At 34.4% G+C, this 25,789-nt stretch overlaps 1 long non-coding RNA gene and 1 pseudogene across 1 annotated transcript; both read right to left on the reverse strand.

Annotated features, from left to right (window-relative positions):
• Positions 1-17,835: 17,835 nt before the first annotated feature.
• Positions 17,836-18,476, reverse strand: LOC145796531 (uncharacterized). Its single transcript, XR_014337006.1, has 2 exons — positions 18,443-18,476; positions 17,836-18,229 (listed from the first exon to the last, which is right to left on the reverse strand). It is a non-coding gene; the product is annotated as an uncharacterized LOC145796531 (long non-coding RNA).
• Positions 18,477-18,551: 75 nt separating this feature from the next.
• Positions 18,552-22,596, reverse strand: LOC145797750 (uncharacterized protein At5g43822-like; annotated as a pseudogene).
• Between the last annotated feature and the right edge of the window lie 3,193 nt (positions 22,597-25,789).

Raw genomic sequence — 25,789 nt, forward strand, 5'->3', positions numbered from 1 at the left:
AAATGAATAAGAGGATGCCACGTGTCCTGCAATTATATAAATAATAATAAAAATTGCAGATTTATGGTGCTAACATTACCCCCCGCAGCCCTTAAAAATGATGTTTATTTGAATTTTTGAAGGGCCGAACCAAGCACATGACTAACCTAAGCAGCAAAGTGCTTCGAATGATGTAACAACACCAATAAAGTGCTTCGAATGAGTATGAAATCATGACTAGAGGACTCGAATTATTACTAGTAACAAGCTTCGAAAGTGATATAAAGGACCAAAATCATTCTTCGAAGGTCGATGGAACCGACAAAAGACGAATTACATCCTAAAAAATACTCAACAAAGCTTCGAAGGTTCACAACCACCATTATTATTTCTTCGAAGCTGTTGTTGATGCAAGATAGAGTGCTTCGAAGCTTACAAAATTATGGCAAAACGGCTTTCCAAGCAACTTATGGAAAAACGGCTTTCGAAGCTGTTTTTGGCCAACCATTGTGGTTTATTCAAAACTTATATGTTCTGGTTCACACATAATTAATGGAAATATTAATTTTGTGTTTCGAACCAATTATTAATTCTTCGAAGACACCAAAACTGTTGTTCTTCGAGCCAACTTATGATGCCAAAAACAGGCATTATTCGACAACTAATTAATTGTCATTTTACATATATTTGAAGAGATGTACACATTTCGAAAGTTTTCAAAGTTTTATACAGTTTCGAAGGTGAAGTAATCAACCTTCGAAACAACTCTTGATGTTTCGAATGTATCTTCAAAGCTTTATACAGCTTCGAATGTGAAGTAATCAACCTTCGAAACAACTCTTGATGCTTCGAATGTATCTTCGATGCTTTGATTGTGTACATACAAACAACTGGCCATCAATTTGAAAAGATAAGCCATTCTCAACCATTTATTTAAATGCACAGGCTTTTTCTAGCCAAGTTCATGCATTTTAAATGGTCATCCCTTGTTCTTAGTGCTTCGAACTCATAAGAACAATTTGTTAATTTTATTAGCCACATCATCATAATTATATTTTGATGTGAACCACAAATCCAAAAAGGATTTTGAACACCAAAAGTCATGGTATAGTGTGACCATGAAAATTTATACTTTTTGACATTTTGAAAAATATCAAAAAATTTGAATTCATGAACAGTGGCTTGTTCATTATTCTTGACCATGCTTGTTTTAAAAACATGACTTTTGCCGAATAGGTTTTCATAATTATTTGGCAAAGTGGGTTGTTTTTCCATGTTAGCCATTAATGGCGTATAAAAATCACCCATAGATATATTATTTTCATGACTTGACTCTCTAAAATTTGGTTTTTGGACCCCTCGAGTCATACATGGAACATCATTCTTAGCCAAATTTGGCTCAAGAACATGCTCTTTCGTTGTGTTAATTTCATAATTTGGCTCTTTTAAAACGAACTCTTGAACCCCCTGAGCCATTGATGAAATCAATTCTTTGCTTTTGCTATTTTTAACCATGGAAAAATTCAGAAAAAATTCAACAATTCCGGCCATTAAAGCCTCAGTTAAAGACTTGGTAGTGAGAGTTGATAACTCATCATTCCATTGGCGAATTTCCATATCAAGTTGATGAATTTCTCCAATTAAATGGTGTCTTTTTTCTTCCACCAAATAATATTGTAAGGGATGAAAGTTTATTTCATCAAGAAAATGGATCTCTTCTTGAAGATCCAAAATTTCTCTTTCACGCCAATATATTTCATATTGACAAGTTCGAATGGCAAAATCCAAATCGTTTGTCATTTCTTACACTTAGCTGTCCCACTGGGCGTGCCAAAAAATGTTGGCTTATTTTTCCTACGAAGAAAAATATCATAAATGCGAGCGTGCCAGCAAGGATTGAAAAATCCTTACAGATTAAATTCAAACCAATTATCAAGCGATTGTGTTGACGGTTCTTTTGCCTCAACGAAGAGGACTTCAAATTTGCCAAGTGTAGCGAAAAGAAAAAGTAAAAGAAGAAAAAGGGACGGAGAAAGATGATTGAGCGAACAATCAAAGTAATAAATACTTACCTCTACCCCTATGCTTAGAAAAGAAAGTGCATAAAATGCTTCGAAATGGAAATACTGAAAATAAATGCTTCGAAATATAAATCTATGTTAAACTACTCCTAAGATAAGGAAAATGACAAGAAATATTGAAATCAATTGTCTTTGATTTAAGTTCTGGATCATTTACAATGTAGCCATTAATGGCTATTTATAGAAGAAAAAATATAGCAATAACTACTTAGTAACTACCCATTTCTTCCATCTTCATTCTTGTCTTGCCATGTGTCCTTCCACTCATCCACTTTGTCCTCCCACTCATCCACTTTGTCCTTCATATTCTCCATTATCTCTATAACTTCTTTTGACTTCCAAATGAATAAGAGGATGCCACGTGTCCTGCAATTATATAAATAATAATAAAAATTACAGATTTATGGTGCTAACATTACCCCCCGCGGCCCTTAAAAATGATGTTTATTTGAATTTTTGAAGGGCCGAACCAAGCACATGACTAACCTAAGCAGCAAAGTGCTTCGAATGATGTAACAACACCAATAAAGTGCTTCGAATGAGTATGAAATCATGACTAGAGGACTCGAATTATTACTAGTAACAAGCTTCGAAAGTGATATAAAGGACCAAAATCATTCTTCGAAGGTCGATGGAACCGACAAAAGACGAATTACATCCTAAAAAATACTCAACAAAGCTTCGAAGGTTCACAACCACCATTATTATTTCTTCGAAGCTGTTGTTGATGCAAGATAGAGTGCTTCGAAGCTTACAAAATTATGGCAAAACGGCTTTCCAAGCAACTTATGGAAAAACGGCTTTCGAAGCTGTTTTTGGCCAACCATTGTGGTTTATTCAAAACTTATATGTTCTGGTTCACACATAATTAATGGAAATATTAATTTTGTGTTTCGAACCAATTATTAATTCTTCGAAGACACCAAAACTGTTGTTCTTCGAGCCAACTTATGATGCCAAAAACAGGCATTATTCGACAACTAATTAATTGTCATTTTACATATATTTGAAGAGATGTACACATTTCGAAAGTTTTCAAAGTTTTATACAGTTTCGAAGGTGAAGTAATCAACCTTCGAAACAACTCTTGATGTTTCGAATGTATCTTCAAAGCTTTATACAGCTTCGAATGTGAAGTAATCAACCTTAGAAACAACTCTTGATGCTTCGAATGTATCTTCGATGCTTTGATTGTGTACATACAAACAACTGGCCATCAATTTGAAAAGATAAGCCATTCTCAACCATTTATTTAAATGCACAGGCTTTTTCTAGCCAAGTTCATGCATTTTAAATGGTCATCCCTTGTTCTTAGTGCTTCGAACTCATAAGAACAATTTGTTAATTTTATTAGCCACATCATCATAATTATATTTTGATGTGAACCACAAATCCAAAAAGGATTTTGAACACCAAAAGTCATGGTATAGTGTGACCATGAAAATTTATACTTTTTGACATTTTGAAAAATATCAAAAAATTTGAATTCATGAACAGTGGCTTGTTCATTATTCTTGACCATGCTTGTTTTAAAAACATGACTTTTGCCGAATAGGTTTTCATAATTATTTGGCAAAGTGGGTTGTTTTTCCATGTTAGCCATTAATGGCGTATAAAAATCACCCATAGATATATTATTTTCATGACTTGACTCTCTAAAATTTGGTTTTTGGACCCCTCGAGTCATACATGGAACATCATTCTTAGCCAAATTTGGCTCAAGAACATACTCTTTCGTTGTGTTAATTTCATAATTTGGCTCTTTTAAAACGAACTCTTGAACCCCCTGAGCCATTGATGAAATCAATTCTTTGCTTTTGCTATTTTTAACCATGGAAAAATTCAGAAAAAATTCAACAATTCCGGCCATTAAAGCCTCAGTTAAAGACTTGGTAGTGAGAGTTGATAACTCATCATTCCATTGGCGAATTTCCATATCAAGTTGATGAATTTCTCCAATTAAATGGTGTCTTTTTTCTTCCACCAAATAATATTGTAAGGGATGAAAGTTTATTTCATCAAGAAAATGGATCTCTTCTTGAAGATCCAAAATTTCTCTTTCACGCCAATATATTTCATATTGACAAGTTCGAATGGCAAAATCCAAATCGTTTGTCATTTCTTACACTTAGCTGTCCCACTGGGCGTGCCAAAAAATGTTGGCTTATTTTTCCTACGAAGAAAAATATCATAAATGCGAGCGTGCCAGCAAGGATTGAAAAATCCTTACAGATTAAATTCAAACCAATTATCAAGCGATTGTGTTGACGGTTCTTTTGCCTCAACGAAGAGGACTTCAAATTTGCCAAGTGTAGCGAAAAGAAAAAGTAAAAGAAGAAAAAGGGACGGAGAAAGATGATTGAGCGAACAATCAAAGTAATAAATACTTACCTCTACTCCTATGCTTCGAAAAGAAAGTGCATAAAATGCTTCGAAATGGAAATACTGAAAATAAATGCTTCGAAATATAAATCTATGTTAAACTACTCCTAAGATAAGGAAAATGACAAGAAATATTGAAATCAATTGTCTTTGATTTAAGTTCTGGATCATTTACAATGTAGCCATTAATGGCTATTTATAGAAGAAAAAATACAGCAATAACTACTTAGTAACTACCCATTTCTTCCATCTTCATTCTTGTCTTGCCATGTGTCCTTCCACTCATCCACTTTGTCCTCCCACTCATCCACTTTGTCCTTCATATTCTCCATTATCTCTATAACTTCTTTTGACTTCCAAATGAATAAGAGGATGCCATGTGTCCTGCAATTATATAAATAATAATAAAAATTGCAGATTTATGGTACTAACAGATAGGCTTTTGCTGTCTCATTAGACAGCAATTAAGAGAAATAGTAACACGACCTATATCAAGCATGACTACATATGAAAAAATAGTAAATCAAGACAAGTGAGCTCAACTAACGCCTTGCTATGGGAACATGATGGGTATATAGCAGCAAGGGTGAAACCTCCATTTTTTATCATACACTATGTGAAATATCACTACCGACCATCTTCAAGCTTTCTGCAATTTTGTTGCCTTTGCTACATTGTTTATCATACATTATGATATATATGATTTTTTTCCCCTTTTCTTTTCTTTTTCACTATTTGAATGTGATGAAAAGGGTATTATATACATTGATATTTGTAGCTGTATACAAACTATAAGAAAGAGATTATACCATAAGCTTTGTAAAGTGAAGTAACATGTGTGTGTGTGTGTGGCTTGTCATTTTTTTCAGAAGCAAAAATGTCTCAACAGTCATTTTGTGCTTTCAAACATGAAGTATATACCTCAACAGCTCATCACATCATTTTGAGACATCCAGTATCTAACATAAAGAGGTCCTTGATGCATAATCACAAGGGAAAGACATTTAACTTCATTTTATGCTTTATTTCTTTGGGCAATTTTTATTTTTATTTTTAAAAGCATTGTATTTTCTTCGAATAGGATAAAAAAATAAAAATTAACCGACAATATATTATTATTATGTTTTGATAAGCGGGTGTCCACACCAGCTAATGCACAACTCGATTTTGATTGAGGGTAGCAAATACTAAGATAAATTATCGGATCAGTAGGTTTGGGACACAAGGCTCAATTTGACATTTTAATAACAAAAAAAATAAAAATAAAAAAACCAATTATGAATATTTCAAAACTATTCCAATATTATATATATCAATACAAAACATCATAGCATTCAAATCTATACAACTCTCAAGCAATAAGAAATGGAATAAAAATAAAAATGAAAATGCCAATAAACAACACATGATAAAAAAATGAAAAACTTTCTTTGATTTATCTGTGGAACAAATATGAAGTCAATTGTGTCGGTGTTCTAGTTAATGGTGTGTCAAGTTTGTTGGAAGAAGAATAAGAAAAATTAAGGGGAGCACATATATAAAATTTTAAAAGGCAAAATTGAAAATATTTTTGAAACTAAAAAACTAAACTAAAATTTTAAAATTTAAGGGCATGTATCCCTCCTGATTGTATCATGACAATTATTTTTAAAATCACAATTAAACATAATACAATTTCTATTAAAAATAAATTTCAAACACATGATTTTTAAGAATTTCACACTTAAAGTGGAATATTTTCAGTACTAGAATTCCACTTTAGGAATCTAAGCCTAAAGTGGAACTTACCATCCAAAGACTCTACTTGAGTTCTTGACATTCAGTACTAGAATTTCACACTTGCAATTTTTCCTCACTGACCCCTAAACCCACTCTATTTTTCTGCCCGAGATTTGCCGACCAACATGGAGGGGCCGCACTTTGCATGGGTCTCGGGATTAGTTGAGGTTTACTCGGAAACCCGATTATTAAAAACAAATAAACCAAAACCTACTGTGCTACAACTTACAACCAACATGGTGTCAGCATTAAATTTCAAACTTGGAGTATGTAAGATGTAAATCTACATGAATGAAAATAGCCATACTGCAAGTTTGCAACAACTAATAGTTAAAAAGAATTTAATGTGAGATAAACATAGGCACAAAGTTATATACATATGTGTGCAATATTCATAAACATATTTTTGAAAAATCTCTTGTGGGATAGTTGCAGCAGGACAAAGTGCAGAGGATCCACACAAAAAATAAAAATAAAAAAATAAGACCAAACAATTAAATTAAAAAACCCAGAAATGTCAGATGTTGTAAACAAACATTCAAATTAGATAGACCAAATTCAAGCCCGATTGACCAAAAAAAAAAAAAGTAAGGGCATCAGAGAGAAGGGGGAAACTTCACCTGAAGAGTTCTGGTAGCAAACTCAACACCGATCGTGGATTTGGACTCCAAGAAGAACTCATTTCGGGTAAATCTCGAGAGAATATTGGATTTCCCAACCCCAGAGTCCCATGATCCAAAACATAATGATGTTCCAATTTGTTTCACAGAGAGAGAGAGAGAGAAAAAGACCTTCTGAAATAAGGATGTTTGCGACGCTTTTCACCGGACCCATTGCCCTCCGAACGACCCTTGGAGTCCTCTTGCTGCTGCTTCTGCGACATTACGGATGCTCGCAGAAAACAACCACCACCACTAATAAGCTGCTATGGCTATGGCGGTGGGGGCAACATAGAGATATAGAGGAACCATTTCAACCCAGTCGATAGAGGAACCGACTGGAATGAGAGAGTCGAAAGAAGAGTCAAAAGAAGCGTACCGTCTCGCCGCCGAACTAGTCTCGCCGCTGCTAAACCAGTCTTGCCACCGATTGAAACCTTTCCCCTTCAACCCCAGTCTCTCTTCAAACCCTCTATCTTCTCTCTCTCAGATTAAGGTTTGCTCACTGTTTTGAAACAGTGTTGTGAAACTAAGGGCTCTACAAACCTGAAAGGAAATGAAAAAAATGGGGGGAAAGGCGGAGGGAAAAAAATGAGGGAAAGTAAGTTTAGGTGGGGCCGTTGGGTGAGTCAGTGAAAAAAGAGGAAATTTTGTTTTATTTTTATTTTAATAATTTTTTTTTATTTGGTAGAAGTAGATATAATATTTTAATGAAAAATATTTTTTGTGAAAATAAAGTTAATTTTTTATGGTCAATGAAAAATATTTTTTTGTGACCCATTTTTTATTATTATTAAAAATCAAGAGTTAATTTTTTGTGGTAGAGAAGAGGGAGCGGCAATAGTAGTGAAGATGGTGGATAAGAGGTGATGGTGGTGGTGGTGGTGGTGATGATGGCAAAGGAGATTAGTGGTGAAGTTGTGGTAGTGGTAGAGAAGATTGAGTGGCGGTGGTGGAGAAGAGGTAATAGAGACAGAGAGAGAAAGAGATATAGAGAAAGAGAGATAGAGACAAACAGACCGAAAAAGAGAGAGAAATAAGAGATGAGCAAGAGATAGACAAAGAGAGAGATAAAGGGAGTGAAAAGAGATGATCGAGAGAAAGACGTAGAAAAAGAGAGAGAAGAGAGATGAGCGAGAGAGACAGAGACAGAGATAGAGAGAAGAAAGATGAGCGAGAGAGATAGAGAAAGAAGAGAGATAGAAAGAGATTGAGAGAAAAGAGATGAGCGAAAGACAAAGAGAGAAAGAGAGAGAGACAGAGACAAAGACAGACAGACAGACAGACAGAGAAGAGTGATGAGTGAAAGAGAGACAAAAAGAGAGATAGAGAGTGGGACACAGAAAAAGTGACAGAGAAATAAGAGAGATGAACGAATGAAATTAGTGGTGAAGGTGGTGGATAAGAGGTGATAGTGGTGGTGGTGGTGATAGCGAATGAGATTAGTGGTGAAGTTGTGGTAGTGGTAGAGGAGATAGAGTAGCAGTGGTGGATGAGAGGTAATGGTAATGGTGGTAGTGAAGTGGTGGTGATGGTGGTAGTAATGATGGTCGTAGAGGCGGAGTGGCAACAGTGGTAGTAATTGTGGTAGTGGAATGTCATTTACAGTAGTGGTGAAGGTGGTAGAGGAGATGGGTGGTGAGAGACAGATAAAGAAGAGAAATAGAGACAGAGACAGAGTGATGAGCGATAGAAAGACAAAGTAGTCACCAAAAGTGCATTTTCTTGTAGTGTCTCGATAAATCGAAAGATAGCTTGGTAAATAGAAAATAAGAGAGAGGGGAGTAAACAAGGCGAACACAATGAGGGGGAGACAAATAGACAAGCAGATAGAGAGAAAAAGAGAGAGAGAAGAGTGATGAGTGAAAGAGAGTGAGAGACAGAGAGACAAAGAGACAAAGAGAGAGAGAAAGAGACAGAAAAATAGAGAGAAACAAGAGATGAGCGAGAGATAGACAAAAAGAGAAAGAAAGAGAACAAAAAGAGATGAACGAGAGAAAGACATAGAAAGAGAAGAAAAATGAGCGAGAGAGATATATATAGAAATGAGCGAGAGAGACATAGAGAGAAAAGAGATGAGAGAGATAGAGAGATGAGTGAGAGAGGCAAAGAGAGAAGACATATGAGAGAGATAGAGAGAAGAGAGATGAGCGAGAGACAAAGAGAGAAAGAGAGACAGAGACAGACCGACAGAGAATAGTGATGAGTTAGAGAGAGAAAGAGAAGAGAGAGAGAGACAAAGAGAGAAAAAGATAGAGAGTGAGAGACAGAAAAAGAGACAGAGAGAGAAGAGAGATGAACAAGAGAGATAGAGAGAAAAGAGATGAACGAAAGAGACAGAGAGAGAAAAGAGATGAGAGAAGAGATAGATGAGTGAGAGACACATAGAGAGAAAGAGAGACAGATAGACAGACAGACAGACAAAGAAGAGTGATGAGTGAAAGAGAGAAAGGAAGATGAAAAATTGGTGAAAAGAGACAAAGAGAGGGGTAAGAAGAGATTAGGGATTTTTGGTTTTGGGCGAGGTGGTTTGAGATTGAGGATTTTTTGTTTGGGTTGGGGTGGTAACAGAACGGGAATGGAAAAAAAATGGGGGGAAACATAGCAAGAATGAAAAAAAAAAATTTGGTCACAAATGAAATTTAAACAACAAAACGTGGTTTAACCTTTTTTTTTTTTTTTTTTTTTTTGGCGACGGGGGTTGCCGTTGCAAAAAAAAAATTATTTTTTGTTAAAATAAATTTTTTTTTGTAGTTAATGAATTTTTTTTTTTAAAAAAATCTTTTTTTTAGTTATAGATTGAAAATTTATTTGTTTTATTTTTATTTTAATGAAAAAAAATTATTATTATTATTTTTATCAAAAAGTCACATTTTTTTGCGACGGCAAGTTGTGCGGTCTCAAAAAGGCACATTTTCAAAAAGTCACATTTTTTTTGCGACGACAAGCTGTGCCGTCTCAAAAAGGCACATTTTTTGCGACGGCAAGTTGTGCTATCTCAAAAAGTCATATTTTTTGCGACGGCAAATATGCCGTCGCAAGAAGTTCCGTCTCATAAGCCCACTTTTCTTGTAGTGTAGAGTTGCTGAAGTGGCAAGGGTGAAGGAGAGGTAATGGTAGTAGGAGTGGCAGTAGTGGTAGTGGTGGCAATGGTAGTAGTATTGGTAATCGTAGAGGTGAAGTGGCGACAGTGGTAGTAATGGTGGTATTTGAATGGCGTTTGCAGTAGTGGTGAAGGTGGTAAAGGAGATGGGTGGTGAAAGAGAGAGAGATGAGTGAGAGACAGATAGAGGAGAGAAAGAGAGAGAGAGAGAGAGAGAGAGAGAGAGAGAGAGACAAAGACAGAGTGATGATGAGCGAGAGATAGACAAAGTGGTCGCTAAAAGTGCATTTTCTTGTAGTGGATAGATAAATCGAGAGGGAGCTCAGTAAATAGAGAAGACGAAAGGGAGAGAGTGAGCAACACGAACACAGTGGGGGAGAGAGAGAGAAAGAGAGAGAGAGAGAGAGAGAGAGAGAGAGAGAGAGAGAGAGAGAAGGGAAAGAGACAAAAAGGTAAAGAGATAGAGAGTGAGAGACAGAAAAAGAGACAGAGAGAGAAGAGAGATGAACGAGAGAGAGAGAGAAGACAAATGAGCGAGAGAGACATAGAGAGAAGAGAGATGAACGAGAGAGACAGAGAGAGAGATAGAGAAAAGAGAGATGAGCGAGAGAGACAGAGAAAGAGAGATGCATAGAGAGAAGAGGGATGAACGAGAGAGACAGAGAGAGAAGAGAGATGAACGAGAAAGACAGAGAGAGAAATAGAGAGAATAGAGATGAGCAAGAGAGACAGAGAGAGATGAGAGATGAGAGAGAGAGAGAGAAGAGAGATGAGCGAAAGAGACAGGGAGAGAAAAGAGATGCGAGAAGAGATAGATGCGTGAGAGACACAAAGAGAGAAATACAGATAGACAGAAAGAAAAGAGTGATGAGTGAGAGAGAGAAAGAGAAGAGAGAGAGGAAGATGAAAAAATGGGTGAAAAGATATAGACAAAGAGAGAGAGAAAAAAAAAGAGCGAAAAGAGATAAACGAGAGAGAGACAGAGAGAGATGAGCGAGAGAGATAAAGAGAAAAAAGATATAGAAGATAGACAGAGAGAGAAGAGAGATGCGAGAGATAGACAGAAAAGAGATGGACGAGAGACACAGAGAGAAAGAGAGAGACAGACAGAGAAGAGTGATGAGTGAGAGAGAGAAAAATAAGAGAGACAGAGACAGAGAGAAAGAGAGAGACAGATAGACAGACAGACAGAGAAGAGTGACAAGTGAGAGAGAGAGAGAGAAGAGAGACAGAGACAGAGAGATAGGAAGATGAAAAAATGGCTGAAAAAGTTCCGTGTCAAAGCCTCTTTTTCTAGTAGTGAGTCGTCTCTATCATTCATGGGTAGAATAGAGGTGCCGATTTGGGAATTGTATATTTTATATAAAAATCAAATTGAAATGTTTTATACAATCACACCTATTTAGGGAGTGTGATTAAATATATATATATATATATATAATTACACTTATTTAAAAAGTGTGATTAAAAAGTAGTAATGTATATATAATCACACTTATTTAAAAAGTGTGATTAAAAAGTAGTAGTGTATATATAATCACACTTTAATTAGAAGGTGTGATTAAAAAATATATAAATAATCACACTTTAATTAGCATGTGTGGTTAAAAAATATATATATATAATCACACCTATTTAAAAAGTGTGATTAAAAAGTAGTAGTGTATATATAATCACATTTTAATTAGAAGGTGTGATTAAAAAATATATAAATAATCATACTTTAATTAGAATGTGTGATTAAAATATATATATAATCACACTTGTTTAAAAAGTGTGATTAAAAAGTAGTAGTGTATATATAATCACACTTTAATTAGAAGGTGTGATTAAAATATATATATATATATATATAATCACACTTAATTGAAAAGTGACATAAAAAATAAATATTATCACACTGAATCAAATTAAGTGTGATTAAAATATCGATCTAATTTTTTTTATCACACTTCCAATAAAAGTGAGATCATTTTTTTTGTCAAAGTGTAATCTTTAACTATTTTTGTAGTAGTGTTATTGTCTTTTGTCATAATGCAAACTCGCTCTGATGAAAATTTTAAAATATAATTGTGCAACTTGTTTAGGTTGACATGAGATTGGGATTAGATTAATAATCTTGTTAGTCCATCCAGATATAGTATCACGATTATTAAATTTCAAGAAGAAGATGTGATACAAAATAGAGAATTATTAAAAAATTTAAACTAATTAATTAAATTGTAAAAGTAAAAAGATTTTGGCAATCTCGTTTTATAATCCTAAGACAATCTAAAGCCTCATTTGTCAATTATATTTTTTAGTCAAAATGTCAAAAAAATAGTATAGATTGTTACATCACTCTCTCTATTTTCTGTATATCTTTTCGTAAAAAGATAAAAAAAATTACTAAAATAATTTATTCCCAAACGAGGCCTAAATATTGGATAAAACATAAGAATGATAATCCTAAGACTAAGGTCTCGTTTGGGAACATGCTATTTTAGTAACTTTTTAACTTTTTGGCTAAAATATAAAATAAAAAATGTTTAGAATGACTTTTTGGTTTTATTACGAAAAGATGTGCAAAAAATAGAAATAAAAATAAATATTTGATTTTTTTGTATAAGTTATAAACTTTTTAATTTTTTTAGTAACTTTTAACTTTTTGATTAAAGACTCACATGCCAAACGAGTCCTAACATTCCTAGGTTTGCTAATCATATCTAATCTAGTTTTTTTTATCAATATATCTAATCTAGTTTGTCTTAACAACCATATGACTTTAGAGTATTATGAATAAGATGACAGAATTTTCGAGACAATGTGTGGTTTCAGTCTCTCAAAATAATAATAATAATAGAAAATTAGAAACTATTTTAACAAAAATAAATATCAAAAATATATTTTTAAATTTTTGAAAATGACAAGCATTTTTGATTTTTTTCCATGAAACTAATTTTTAATTTTTTTATAAAAAAAATTGTGAAACAAATTTTTGGAAATCAAACCAAACATGGCCTAAAAATCGGATACCCACACCTTGAACTATGTGTATTATTCACGTGGTTTTTCCAATCAATAAAATGAAAAAGACGACAATATTAACTCATTTTTGTTGGACTTTAATTCTCTTCATCTTATGTATGTAGTTGTGCGTATCGAATACTGCACTAGATGATTATGGACCGGAGCGCCGCACCCGATTGGACTATCCAGGAACTAAGACCCTACGACAAAGAGCACCGTTAGAGCTGCCCGGCCGGGGTTGGCCGAATGACCCCTCTGGCGTAGGAATTAGTGACCGAAGAAGATGATATGTTCTCTCTAAGTGTAGTGAGAGTATATTCAGTTGTGTCTAAGTGAGTATAGTTCAGTTCAACTTGGTTACCTTCAATGTGAAGTGAGTGGAGTTTATATAGAACACCTTACTTGTTGTCCAAGATGATTTCATCAAGCTTTGGTGCTACTAGGCTCTCTTTAGCATTGCTCAAGGTAAGGGACCATCTGATAGTTGATAATGGATGCATATACTCATTCTAACCATGCTTATAACAAATCACATTCCCTTGGTCAGCTGTTTTCGTGATTCTAGGGAGAGGGGACCAGCTGTAGACACCCTATTTTTGACCGCCCTTAATACTGGGGCTCTTCAGTTTGATCACTCAATAATGAAAGTTATGTTGTACAAACGTTCGATTTTTTCAGCAAGAAGAGTTTCTAAATCACAACCTTACACCCCATTTTTTTACCAAAACTAGTTTAGACCTTAAAACTCGCTTTTTCAAAATATTTTTTAAAATGTTTCTACGATATTTCGAGACTCGCATTTCGTTTAAAATATTACACTTTTCGGTAAATTGAGTAAGGACAAAGTGGAAATAAGTGAAAGGGAAGTGAACTCTTTGAAAAATCTTTTAAAACATCTTATTTATAGGTTTGGAATTAGAGGAAATAGGAGGGAAGAGAAGAAAACTAGTTGAGGAAGAGGTTGGGCATCAATCCATTAGGAAAGAAATGAGTAGCCTTCACTAAAATAGGCATATCTCTTTGCACACTTAGAATTTAGAAGTGAGGCTACCACTATTGGGAAGTAGACTTCCGGGTATTCAATTTAGACTTAAGAATTACCTAAAACCAAGTTCAGATGAGGAAGATATGCCTGTTTGAAGTCGGGTTTGAAAACAGATTTTTGTCTGGCCGACCACTAATAGTGTACAGCCGTCCCCTATTAGTGGCCTGCCGGCCACTTGTGTCAAAAAATAGATTTTTGCAGATATTTATTGCCAATTGTTCCCACAGTGCATGCACTATACTAGTTGTTCCTATACATATATTTTTGACCTAAGGCACATGTTTTCTATATATAGATGACATTCCCTCTTGGTTTTAAGTTAGAACAAATTTCAAAAGGCCAAGTACTTGCATAGCACTCTCTCTCTCTATTTGCAACCTATACACTCTCTCTCTCTACACTTCCTAAACCAAAAATTTAGCTCTTCTTACTGAGATTCTTGAGCTCAAATCTCATCTCTTGAGAGTGAGCACTTGTGGGTATGTTAACAAAAGAGTTATCTTGCTTCAAGAGGTATAATTTTGAGCATCTCTACACTACTTCTACCTTATATTTTCTTGCTATTTTTGAACTATTTTTACAATATTTTTATGGGCTGAAGCTTGTGGTTTAAGGCTATTAAAGGTAGAGCGGTTAATCACCCTTCTTTGAATCTTGTCTCCTAAGCCTTTACACTTGTATTTCCCATCTCTTCCTCAACTATTTTTTGAGCTTTTTACCACTGATTTTCAAAAGTTTTCAGAGGCTAAAAACGTTGTTTTGCAGTCCCAAAAATGGAGGGGTTAGCCACCCCTCCTTATGCTTGTTTACTAGCTCAAATTCTCCATTATTTTAGTTAACTTTTTCAAGCTTTTCTCCTAGAATTCCAGCACTGTTTTAAGCTATTTTAGGACTGTTTTAGGTTGTTTATTTTATTTATGTTTTGTATAGTATGCTTGTAGTATAACGGTCCTCATAAGTTTGGTGTTTTAGGCATTAGACACCAACCTATTTAAATTTACAGCATTTATTTCAAGTTTTTCATACTTGTGTTCATCTCTAATCATCTCTATACTTCTCTCATTTATTGGCTCCTTCCTTGCTTTGAGAGTCCTTTCAAACCTATTGTTTGTTTAAACTTGAGATAGAGATCGTTGTATTTAATGGTTTAATCTCTTCGGACGTTCATTATCAATGGCATGACATCTCTCTCATGCCCAAAACAACCCTTTGTTTGACACTTCCCTCCTGTAGTAGACTTAATGCTCATTTTGGATTAAAATGACTAATGAATGGAAAGGTAATTAAAAGGGATAATCAATGGCTTAAAATTGAGCAAGCTAATAAAATGGTTTGGGTTCAATCGGACGTTAATTGAACTTATTGAGTCTTGAGTCGTTTCATACTTGTTAGTGATGAAAGCGGTTCAAGAGTCGATATCAACCGTTTCCCTTGATCAATATCATGATAGGGAAGAGGTTCAAGAGTCTTTAATTGTGCATTTATTGAAATTGTATCATTTGATTCATAAGTCATCACGCAATAAATTTGTGCCGATTGATGGCTTCTGAATCAAGCTTACCCCTCATTTGAGCTGTCTGATGATAAGGAGAGATAGGGTAGACAAACATCTATTGAGAATGCTCTGTTTGTACTTTGTTTTTTTTTTCTGTTGCAGTAGGAGAAACCCAACATTAGTGGCCGGCAGGCCACCTTTATCGTACGGTAGGCCACTATTAGTAGGTAGCCGACCACCACTTCTGGCCTACTGGTTACCTTTTTCAACCAGGCAATACCACTTTTTTTTCACAAAGCAGAGCAGAGGCTGAGGTGCAAAACAGTGCAGAGGCATTCTTGGTGGAGAATTCATGTGCACACATTAGTCATTTCCTTGCTCCTCAAGACCCGTTAGATTTGTTAATAGTAGTATGTTGTTAGTGAACTTGTAATTAATTATTTAGTTAATTAATTCCATAATGTAACTATTATCCCAGATAGGCAACCCAAGAGGGGGGGTGAATTTGGTTATTAAAAATTTCACAATATTAAAATTAACACAATAGTCAAAATTTTAATAAATAAAAAAAAAACAGAATAATAATTATCAATATGAAAGTAAGAGAGATAGGGAGAGAAAATCAAACACTGCGATTTATAGTGGTTCGGCACGCTAGGCCTACGTCCACTCCCCAAGGAACCTCCTTGAGAATTTCTTTACTATCAATTGAATAAACACACCACCAAGCTTGTGGATTTGGCACAAGACTTACTCTTATCTATTGAGCCTCACTCAACAATAAATGTCTTACCCTTACAAAATCTCTCACAAAAATAAGAAATAAGAATAAGTGGTACTTAAACCATCTTTTACAATAATTCTCTCACAAAGAGTAGATATGAAAGTGTAAGAACAAAGGCTAGACTTAGACACTACAACAAATTTGGGATTTAAAGACGAAACAAATTTGTTCCAAAATATATATATTTCGTCACCCAAACTAATTACGACAAACATTTTTCGTCACCCGTTTTGTCGCCAAAGGGTCGTCGCTAAAGGGTCTTAGAGACGAAAAAAAAAATCGTCATTGAAAATGATAAATTTATGACGAATTTTTTTGTCTCCAATACACTTTGTTAGGAACATACTTGTAAGTAATTAGTGACAAAATATTTTGTCATTAAAAGAGAAATTAGAGACAAAAGTATTTCGTCATAAATATAAGAAATAGAGACGAAATAATTTTGTCACGTTTAATATAAATAAAGACGAAAATTTTTTGTCAAAGAAGCTACCAATAGAGACAAAAACAAATTCATCATTAAAAACGATAAATTTGTGACGAATTTTTTTGTCTCCAATACACTCTGTTGGGAACATACTTGTAAGTAATTAGCGACAAAATATTTTGTCATTAAATGAAGAAATTAGAGACAAAAGTATTTTGTCATAAATATAAGAAATAGAGACGAAATAATTTTGTCACGTTTAATATAAACGAAGACAAAAAAAAATTGTCAAAGAAGCTACCAATAGAGACAAAAACAAATTCATCATTAAAAATGATAAATTTGTGACGAATTTTTTTGTCTCCAATACACTCTGTTAGGAACATACTTGGAAGTAATTAGCGACAAAATATTTTGTCATTAAAGGAGAAATTAGAGACAAAAGTATTTTGTCATAAATATAAGAAATGATGACAAAATAATTTTGTCACGTTTAATATAAACGAATACAAAAAATTTTTGTCAAAGAAGCTACCAATAGAGACAAAAACAAATTCATCATTAAAAATAATGAAATAATGTCAAAAAAAATTCGTCACACATTGAGAGTAATAGTGACAAAATGTGACAATATTTTTTGTCATGAATAATTCATTTAGCGACGAAATAAAGAATTCATGACAAAATTAATCATCCACCTAAGCTAAATAAGAGACAAAAAAACCTTCTTTAGGGATGAAAAATTTTGTCAATAATTCCATAATATTTTTTTCCACATTATATATCTATTTTATCAAAATCTAAATTTTAATTCAACAAATATGACCCTATTCATGTTGAAACCTGTTGAATATAACAATTCCATCACAACTTAACCTAACTTGTTATCAACACATTTACGAATTAACAAAATGAAGATATCCATTCATCATTACAAATAATTTCATCCTAATATAATAAAATAGTGAAATATCCACAAAATATCCAAAAGTTATAACTTGATCAATTCCACCAAAAATCCAACAATAACTAGTCCATCAAGTTTAACCATTCACAAGACAGATAAGCAACATAGAAAATATAGGTAAGGAATAGAACATCAACTTCGACATCTATATTTTCAACCATTGTCTCACCCCCAAGCCTTAAATTTAATGTTTGTTTTTCAATGCCCTTAACTATAAGCAATTGTCCAAAATAGTAGCCTAAAGTAAATTAGTCAATTGCAATAATAATGTGAAGATCACATAAATCTTCATAAAATATGCACCATGAAATTTTCTGAAGATTAGTCCCATATTAGTAGAATGTAATATGTATCCATCAAGAAATTAATATCAACGTGATCTCAGAGTAGGATTTTATCGAAGCATCAAAGTGCATCCACCATTAAAAAAAGAAAGCCGAAGAATGTTTGTGAGTGCATGTCGTACTTGCAATCCATTATTCTGACAACTGGTGGATCTGCATCTGGCGATAATATTACCTGCATTAGTAACAACAGAAATATAATCAAATAAACTCAAGCACAATGCCACATGAGAAGCTCAAAAGGCAAACACTTTCCACAACTGCACAAAATAAATATAAAAAAAATACAGAATAGTTAAACGTTTGACAAAACCATTGATTGGGGAAAATGAGCTCCAAGACAACGGCTACTGATAGCGAAATTACTAGAGTCAAAGAAGAGTATCACCTTGGGTGGAGCACTAAGAAAATCAAAAAACGGTGACGGAGATCCTCAGCCTGACCGGATGGAAGTAAAAAATGCTCAGCATCTTCACAGAGATGAAGTTAAGGAAGAACTAACGACCACAGATGTCAGAAAAGGGGAAAACCTAACAAAAGAGGAACACATAAAATTGAGAGGTAAGATAATGGTTAAAAATAAGGCAAAGACCAAAAACCAAACTTCCAAAGCAATACCTGTACAAGACCATGAAGGGTCAATTTCGCCTCGTTATCAACATAAATTTCCATTGGCTGAAAGGAAGAAATGTCACAGTAAAGCATATTAGGAGCCTTCCTGAAGGTAATGGAATCCAACACGAAATGAATGATGGATGAACATCCCTTCAATTGAGATTCCGGTCCATTTGATGTCTCCTTGCAGATATTCTAACTCACAAGAAGCAAGCCCACTGTTGCTCAACATATATACTATTATGTAACCAAAAGGAGCCACAGGTAAGACATCCAGCATCAACCCCATTAAAAACCCACACTCAAGGCCTAAAGTAAACAAGAAAATAACTAGGGATGTGAACAAAAGAAAAAATAAGGTACTGAAGAACGAAGAAACTATCCCCACACGTCAGACCTAAAGACCGATCTTTCTTCTGCCACTACCCATCCCCTATCACATTACATACTTAGGTAGAATATTGAATAATGGGCATAAACAAAATGATTTTGTAGATGTACTTACAATAAGTATATATTTATTGCTTTACATTTGTCACTTTGTTCAAATTATGCTAAAGACTAAACTATTTTTCTATTTTTGATATGGATCAATTGATAGTTTTATGAAGAACTTAAGTTTAGGTCAAGTAGTTGAGATCCTTGGGTTTCATTTTTTTTTTCAAACATTCAAGTGATTATACTCCTTGATTTCTAAGAAATAAATTGGGGGAGATTCTGAGTTTGAATTTATGGTGAAGCATCGAATGTTTATAAGTAGTAATTTAACTTACTACTAACTAATTAACTAACCCACTAATTTTGACACCCGGGAAAAAAAATGTAATTTGATATTTTTTATTTTTTATTTTTAATATTAGTTTGGTGGTGTGTGTGATTTTGCAGCGGTTCCATTGCCATCTTCATCTTCATCACCTGGAATGGTAGCTGTAGGGCAGGTGGGAAGCTATGGTGGGTATGGATCTGTGACTATGGAGAAAATTTTTAGGGTAAGTTACACTATACTATACTACTCTCTAATCTAATACTAGTTACTGACTCACTCACTGAATACAGGTTGCCGTCGTTATGTAGTGGGGCAGCCAGTGAACACAAAATCATGGTCTAGTTATTGTCTTTCTCTCTCAACCTTTACAATTTCCTGGTTTGGCAAAAAGCCAACATGAAATTTGTACATCTAGTGTAGTTTATATGCATCATTAAAATAAAACTTTGTCTCTCCAACCAAGATTTGTGATCATCAAGAAGCAGAAGATTACATATTTCTTCAGCAAACACGATATCAAATATGGATTGCACTGCAACGAAAACATAGCAATTAGATGAGAAATATTGTGAATTTGCAGAAAATCAATTAACAGTAAGATGGTGCTAAAGACTGTAGTTAAATAAAATAAAATAAAAAAGATATTTGTCACCAGATAAATTTCACCATTTTTTTCACCTACGTGGATCTACACAACAAACACCATATGAACACGTACGACACACCCCAGAATAAAATGGTACCCCCATATACGCATGGCGTTTGTTGTATGGATCCAAATAGGAGGTTAAAAAAAAGTTTATTTTGGTGGGTGGGTGGGGGGGGTTGTGGGGGGAATAAGAAGAAAATAACTACACAATTCCTCAGCTTTAATGACAAATTTCAACAAAGGCCAGCATAGGTGATATGCAAATTATAACTGGAACCAGTTGTTTTATATGTATAGAAACCCGTAGGCCAAGAAAATTCTCTAGGAATCAGCATAGTGGGACAAATCAAATTTTTAGTCATTAAATCAAGTTGCTATAAAGTTTCCCAACTCAAATGAATTGCTAAAAACAATCCAAGAAATTATGAATACAAAAAGGTAATTGAAGCAAAAACTCAATCCAACATATCGATATTTTCTAGGTTTGATAATTTTCAAAATCACGAACTTTGACTTCACCTGATTTTATTATCATAATACTAGATGAACTGATGTAATCTTAACAGACTCAATGTCAAGCCTAGAGTTCCACTAGTGGACCATGAAAAGTAGTACATCAATTTATTCTTTTGTTTCATCCCCATTTCTTCTGATTATCTTACTTCCCATATCTTTTAGTTTATTTCTCAATTTAATCAATTTCATGATGGCTTTAAATCTGAATTGTTTCTTGCAAACAGAGTTACATAATCTTTTGCTATTGATATGCCAACTCGTGGACATTCTTGACAATGAAGTTCAGTTTAGTTATGGTTTTATATAATTTTCATTGCTTCGTTATTAAATAGTCTGCATACCTTCCTCTTTGGGGATGTTTGGTTGATCAACCAAGAGTTGCTGGAGAGCACCTAGATCACTGCCACTACAGTGATAAAAATTCAAGATATAGCACACTAAAAAAACAAAACAAAACATACTCCATTGAGAATAGATGGTGGAATGAGAAGAAAGAAACCCTAGTCTCTCTCTGGCATGAAATAAATAGAGGTTATGAACAATGAGATAGTAGTAGTGCATGTGATGAATGTTATAAAAAAATCAATTAAATTTCTCAATTTAAGTGATGTGCGACCCATACTAGCAACAATCCAGGAATGGAGAAAAGAATATGAAATGACTTTTTAAGTATAAATGTGCACTGAATCCAAATCAATTTAACTAAAACAAAAGAATACAAAAGTCTTTGTTTCAACTCAATGTTCTGCCTACCCCAAAACTACCCATAGCCATCCTAAATTCCTACTTGCAGTGGGGAGGGGGAAAATGTAAGACATTGAGTAGTGAGTAGTTTCCATACTCTGATTAGTGCATCTCGTAAATAAGGCTTAGCCCATCCAGACAATCTGCTAGAGATGGTTTTATACCAATTCGTTGTTGTAGCTGTTTTGGGGCCGCCTGAATAGATCCTGCTTTAACCAGCTGTCTACCATCACGAAGAATTTTATTGAGAAAGAAAACGATACCATGAAACTCTTCCCTGGAATAGTTCACAATAAACTAAAAAATTCATACATTTGTCGATGAACCCAATAACTTGAGTACTTCAGAAGTCAATGAGCAAAATCGCTCTTGGTTGCAAAACAATATGATCAACATTATCATGATCAAGAATACATAAAATATTTGAAATGTATCACATATCGTGAAATACGTCTACTCTCTAAAAACAATGACGATTTTATTCAAGAGTTGATTTGAGAGCGTTAAATCATTTCTCCATTTACAAAGCCTTCAAGGAGAGTATGCAACCATTAAAAATTTTATTCCTATCATTTCAAAAAAAATGCTAAAACTAAAAGCCCCAATCCCAACTTGCTATGCTTACTTTCACAAAATATAAACAAAATCGTCACCATAAGTTCAAAAGTTGAGATTTTTTTTTCTTATCCAAAATTTTCTCAATAAATTGCACAAAGCAAAAGATAGAAACCCAATAACTTACAGAGTCTTATTCATGGAAAGCAAGATAATGCTATGCTCGCTTTACCAAAATATAAACAAAATAATCATCATAAGTTCAAAAGTTGAGATTTTTTTTCTTATCCAAGATTTTCTCAACAAATTGCACAGAGCAAAAGACAGAAACCTAAAAACTTACAGAGTCTGATTCATAGAAAGCAAGATAGATTCCAAAGATTCCATCTACTTTCTCAAGACCAAATCTTCAATGCCAGCAATACATTTCAAGGCACCATAGTTCTTGGGATTTTGGATAACCTGTAATCAAACAAAAACAAAAAACAAAACACAAATTATAATATGAAGAACAATTCATAAGCTATTTCATATTATAAGTATGTTGTGGTGAATTAGAAGGGGCATGTAACCTCTGAATGTTAAAAGATGAGTTCCGGAACTGGGAAAGCAACCTAGATTGAAGTTCATTCCATAGACTCATCTCTTCTTTCACTTTTCTAAATTTTTGCTGATATTTCTTCACCATACCCTCCATCCTCACCTACCCAAAATTGTAAATCTTCAATTGTTTCCTCTGCAAACATCCAGATGATACTGAAAATTCGATCATATTACAAACATAATTATTAATTAATAAAATGGGTTCCACATCAATAATTAATCAAAAAAAATTAAATCAAATCAAATAAATGAAAAATAACATTAAATGAAACATGCATCAAATGCAATTGCAATTAAATTTTTATTTATTTTTTATCCAATATTTTTTCAAACCACTCATTCTAAGCATAATCAAAAATGTTTGAGAATCTAAAAAATAAAAAAATTAATAGGAAATGAGACCAATCAGAACCAGATTTTATAGAAGAAGATATTAATCAAAAAAGGAAAATGTAAAAAACAACATTTTGAAAAGAAAATGGAAAGAGAAATTACATGGAGAGCAAGATGTCTGGAAAGAGAAATTAATGCCTCTCTTCGTCCCTCATTCTGAGAATAGAAGTTCCAGAGCGAGAAATAGAGATAGAGATATTCGCGGAAGTCAAACTGGAAGCAGAGCATGAGGGGAGAGAGGGGTTGAAGAAAGATTAGGGCTTGGTCAACGAAGTTGGTGAAGAGACGACGGGTGTCGGAGGGAAAGTCGGAGGGAGGGAAGAGAGGGTAGTCGAAGTTGAGAGAGGAGAGAGAGAACCAGAGGTTTCGCCATTTGTGAGAGAGACAGGTGGTTCGAATGGCATCAAGAGTGGGGAGAAATGAGAGGATGAGGAGGAGGATGAGGTCTGGGAAGTCATTCAGGTTAGGAACGGTGGTGGAGTCACCGGTTGTCTCTGCCGCTCGCCGTCTATCTCGAGAGAGGGGGGTAAAGAACAGATAAGGGATTTTTGGGTGTGAGAGATTGGGGATTTTTTTGCTTTTGTGGGCGGGGGAGCGGGAAAGCTAAAAAAAAAGGGGTGGGAACAAAAAAAAAAATACATATATATATATATATATATATTTTTAAGGGTTAAAAATGAAATTTAAATAACAAAATAACGCCATCTAATTTTTTATTTTATTTTATTTTTTGAGATTGGGGTTGCTATCGTCAAAAAATTTTATTTTTTGTTAAAATATATATTTTTTCTAGTTAATGAATTTTTAAAAAAAAAATTCTTTTTTTTTTAGTTACGAAGATTGAAAATTTATTTGTTTCATTTTCATTTTAATGAAAAAAAAAATATTATTATTTTTTATTTGGTAGAAGTAGGGGCAATATTTTAATGAAAAATATTTTCCACTAAAATAAAAATTAATTTTCTGTGGTCAATGAAAAATATTTTTCTGCTGCCCATTTTTTTTGGTTATTAAAAATTATGAACTAATTTTTTGTGGTAGAGGAGAGGGAGCGGCAGTAGTGGTGTAGGTGGTGGACAAGAGATGATGGTGGTGGTGGTGGTGGTGGTGGTGATGGCAAAGGAGATTAGTGGTAAAGTTGTGGTAGTGGTAGAGTAGATAGAGTAGCAAGGGTAAAGGAGAGGTAATGGTAGTAGTAATAGCAGTAGTTGTAGTAGAGTGGTGGCAATGGTAGTAGTAATAATGGTAGTCGCAGAGGTGAAGTGGCGACAGTGGTAGTAAGGTGGTAGTGGAATGACGTTTGTAGTAGTGGTGAATGTGGTAAAGGAGATGGGTGGTGAGAGAGAGAGAGGTGAGTGAGAGACAGATAGAGGAGAGAGAGAGAAAGACAAAGACAGTAGAGAGATAGAGAGAAGAAAGATGAGTGAGAGAGATATAGAGAGATGAGTGAGAGAGACATAGAGAGAAGAGAGATGAACAAGAGAGATAGAGAGAAGAGAGACAGAGAGAGATGAGAGAGATAGAGAGACAGAGAGATAAGCGAAAGAGACAAAGAGAGAAAAGAGATAGATGAGTGAGAGACACAGAGAGAGAGAGAGACAGAGACAGACAGATAGACAAACAGACAGAGATAGAAGAGTGATGAGTGAGAGAGAGAAAGAGAAGAAAGAAAGGAAGATGAAAAAATGGATAAAAAGATATAGACAAAGAGAGAGAGAGAGTGAGAGAGAGAAAGAGCGAAAAGAGATAAACGAGAGAGAGACAGAGAGAGATGAACAAGAAAGATAAAGAGAAGAGAGAGAAAAGAGAGACAAAGAGAAAATAGATATGAGAGAGATAAAGAGAAGAAAGATGGATGAGAGACACAGAGAGAAAGAGAGACAGACAGACAGACAGAGAAGAGTGATGAGTGATGAGTGAGAGAGAGAAAGAGAAAAGAGACAGAGACACAGAGAGAAATAAAGAGACAGGCAGACAAAGAAGAGTGATGAGTGAGAGAGAGAGAGAGAGATAAGAGAGACAGAGACACATAGAGAGAGAGAGAGACAGAGACAGACAGAGAAGAGCGAGAGAGAGAGAGAGAAAAAAAAGAGCGAAAAGAGATAAACGAGAGAGAGACAGAAAGAGATGAGCGAGAGAGAAAAAAAAAGAGAGAGAAGAGAGACAGAGAGATAATTTTTATTTTCTTTCCGTTATTAAGGTTGATTTGTTTCATATATATTTTAATGAAAAATATTTTTACTAAAATAAAATTTAATTTTCTGTAGTCAATGAAAAATATTTTTCTGCGACCTATTTTTTTTTATTACTAAAAATCATGAACTAATTTTTTGTGGTAGAGGAAAAGGAGTGGCAGCAGTAGTGAAGGTGGTGGATAAGAGATGGTGGTGGTGGTGGTGGTGGTGGTGATGATGATGGCGAAAGAGATTAGTGGTGAAGTTGTGGTAGTGGTAGTGTAAATGGAGCGGCAGGGGTGAAAGAGAGGTAATGGTAGTAGTAGTGCTAGTGGTGGCAGTGGAGTGGTGGCGATAGTAGTAGTAATGGTAGTCGTAGAGGTGAAGTGGCTACAGTAGAAGTAATGGTGGTGGTGGAATGGTGTTTGCAGTAGTGGTGAAAGTGGTAGAGGAGATGGGTGGTGAGAGAGAGAAATAAGTGAGAGACAGATAGAGGAGACAGAGAAAGACAGAGTGATGAGCGAGAGAGAGATAAAGAAAGAAAGAGATATAGAGAGAGACAGAGAGACAGAGAGAGACATATAGAAAAATAGAGATAAACAAGAGATGAGATAGACATATAGAAAGAGAGCGAAAAGAGATGAACGATATAGAGAATAGAAAAATAGAGAGATAGAGAGAAGAGAGATGAGCGAGAGAGACAGAGAGAGAAAAGTGATA

The sequence above is a fragment of the Camellia sinensis genome, chromosome 8 (genome assembly GCF_055761805.1).
Source record: "Camellia sinensis isolate YWXY chromosome 8, ASM5576180v1, whole genome shotgun sequence".
NCBI lineage: Eukaryota > Viridiplantae > Streptophyta > Magnoliopsida > Ericales > Theaceae > Camellia > Camellia sinensis.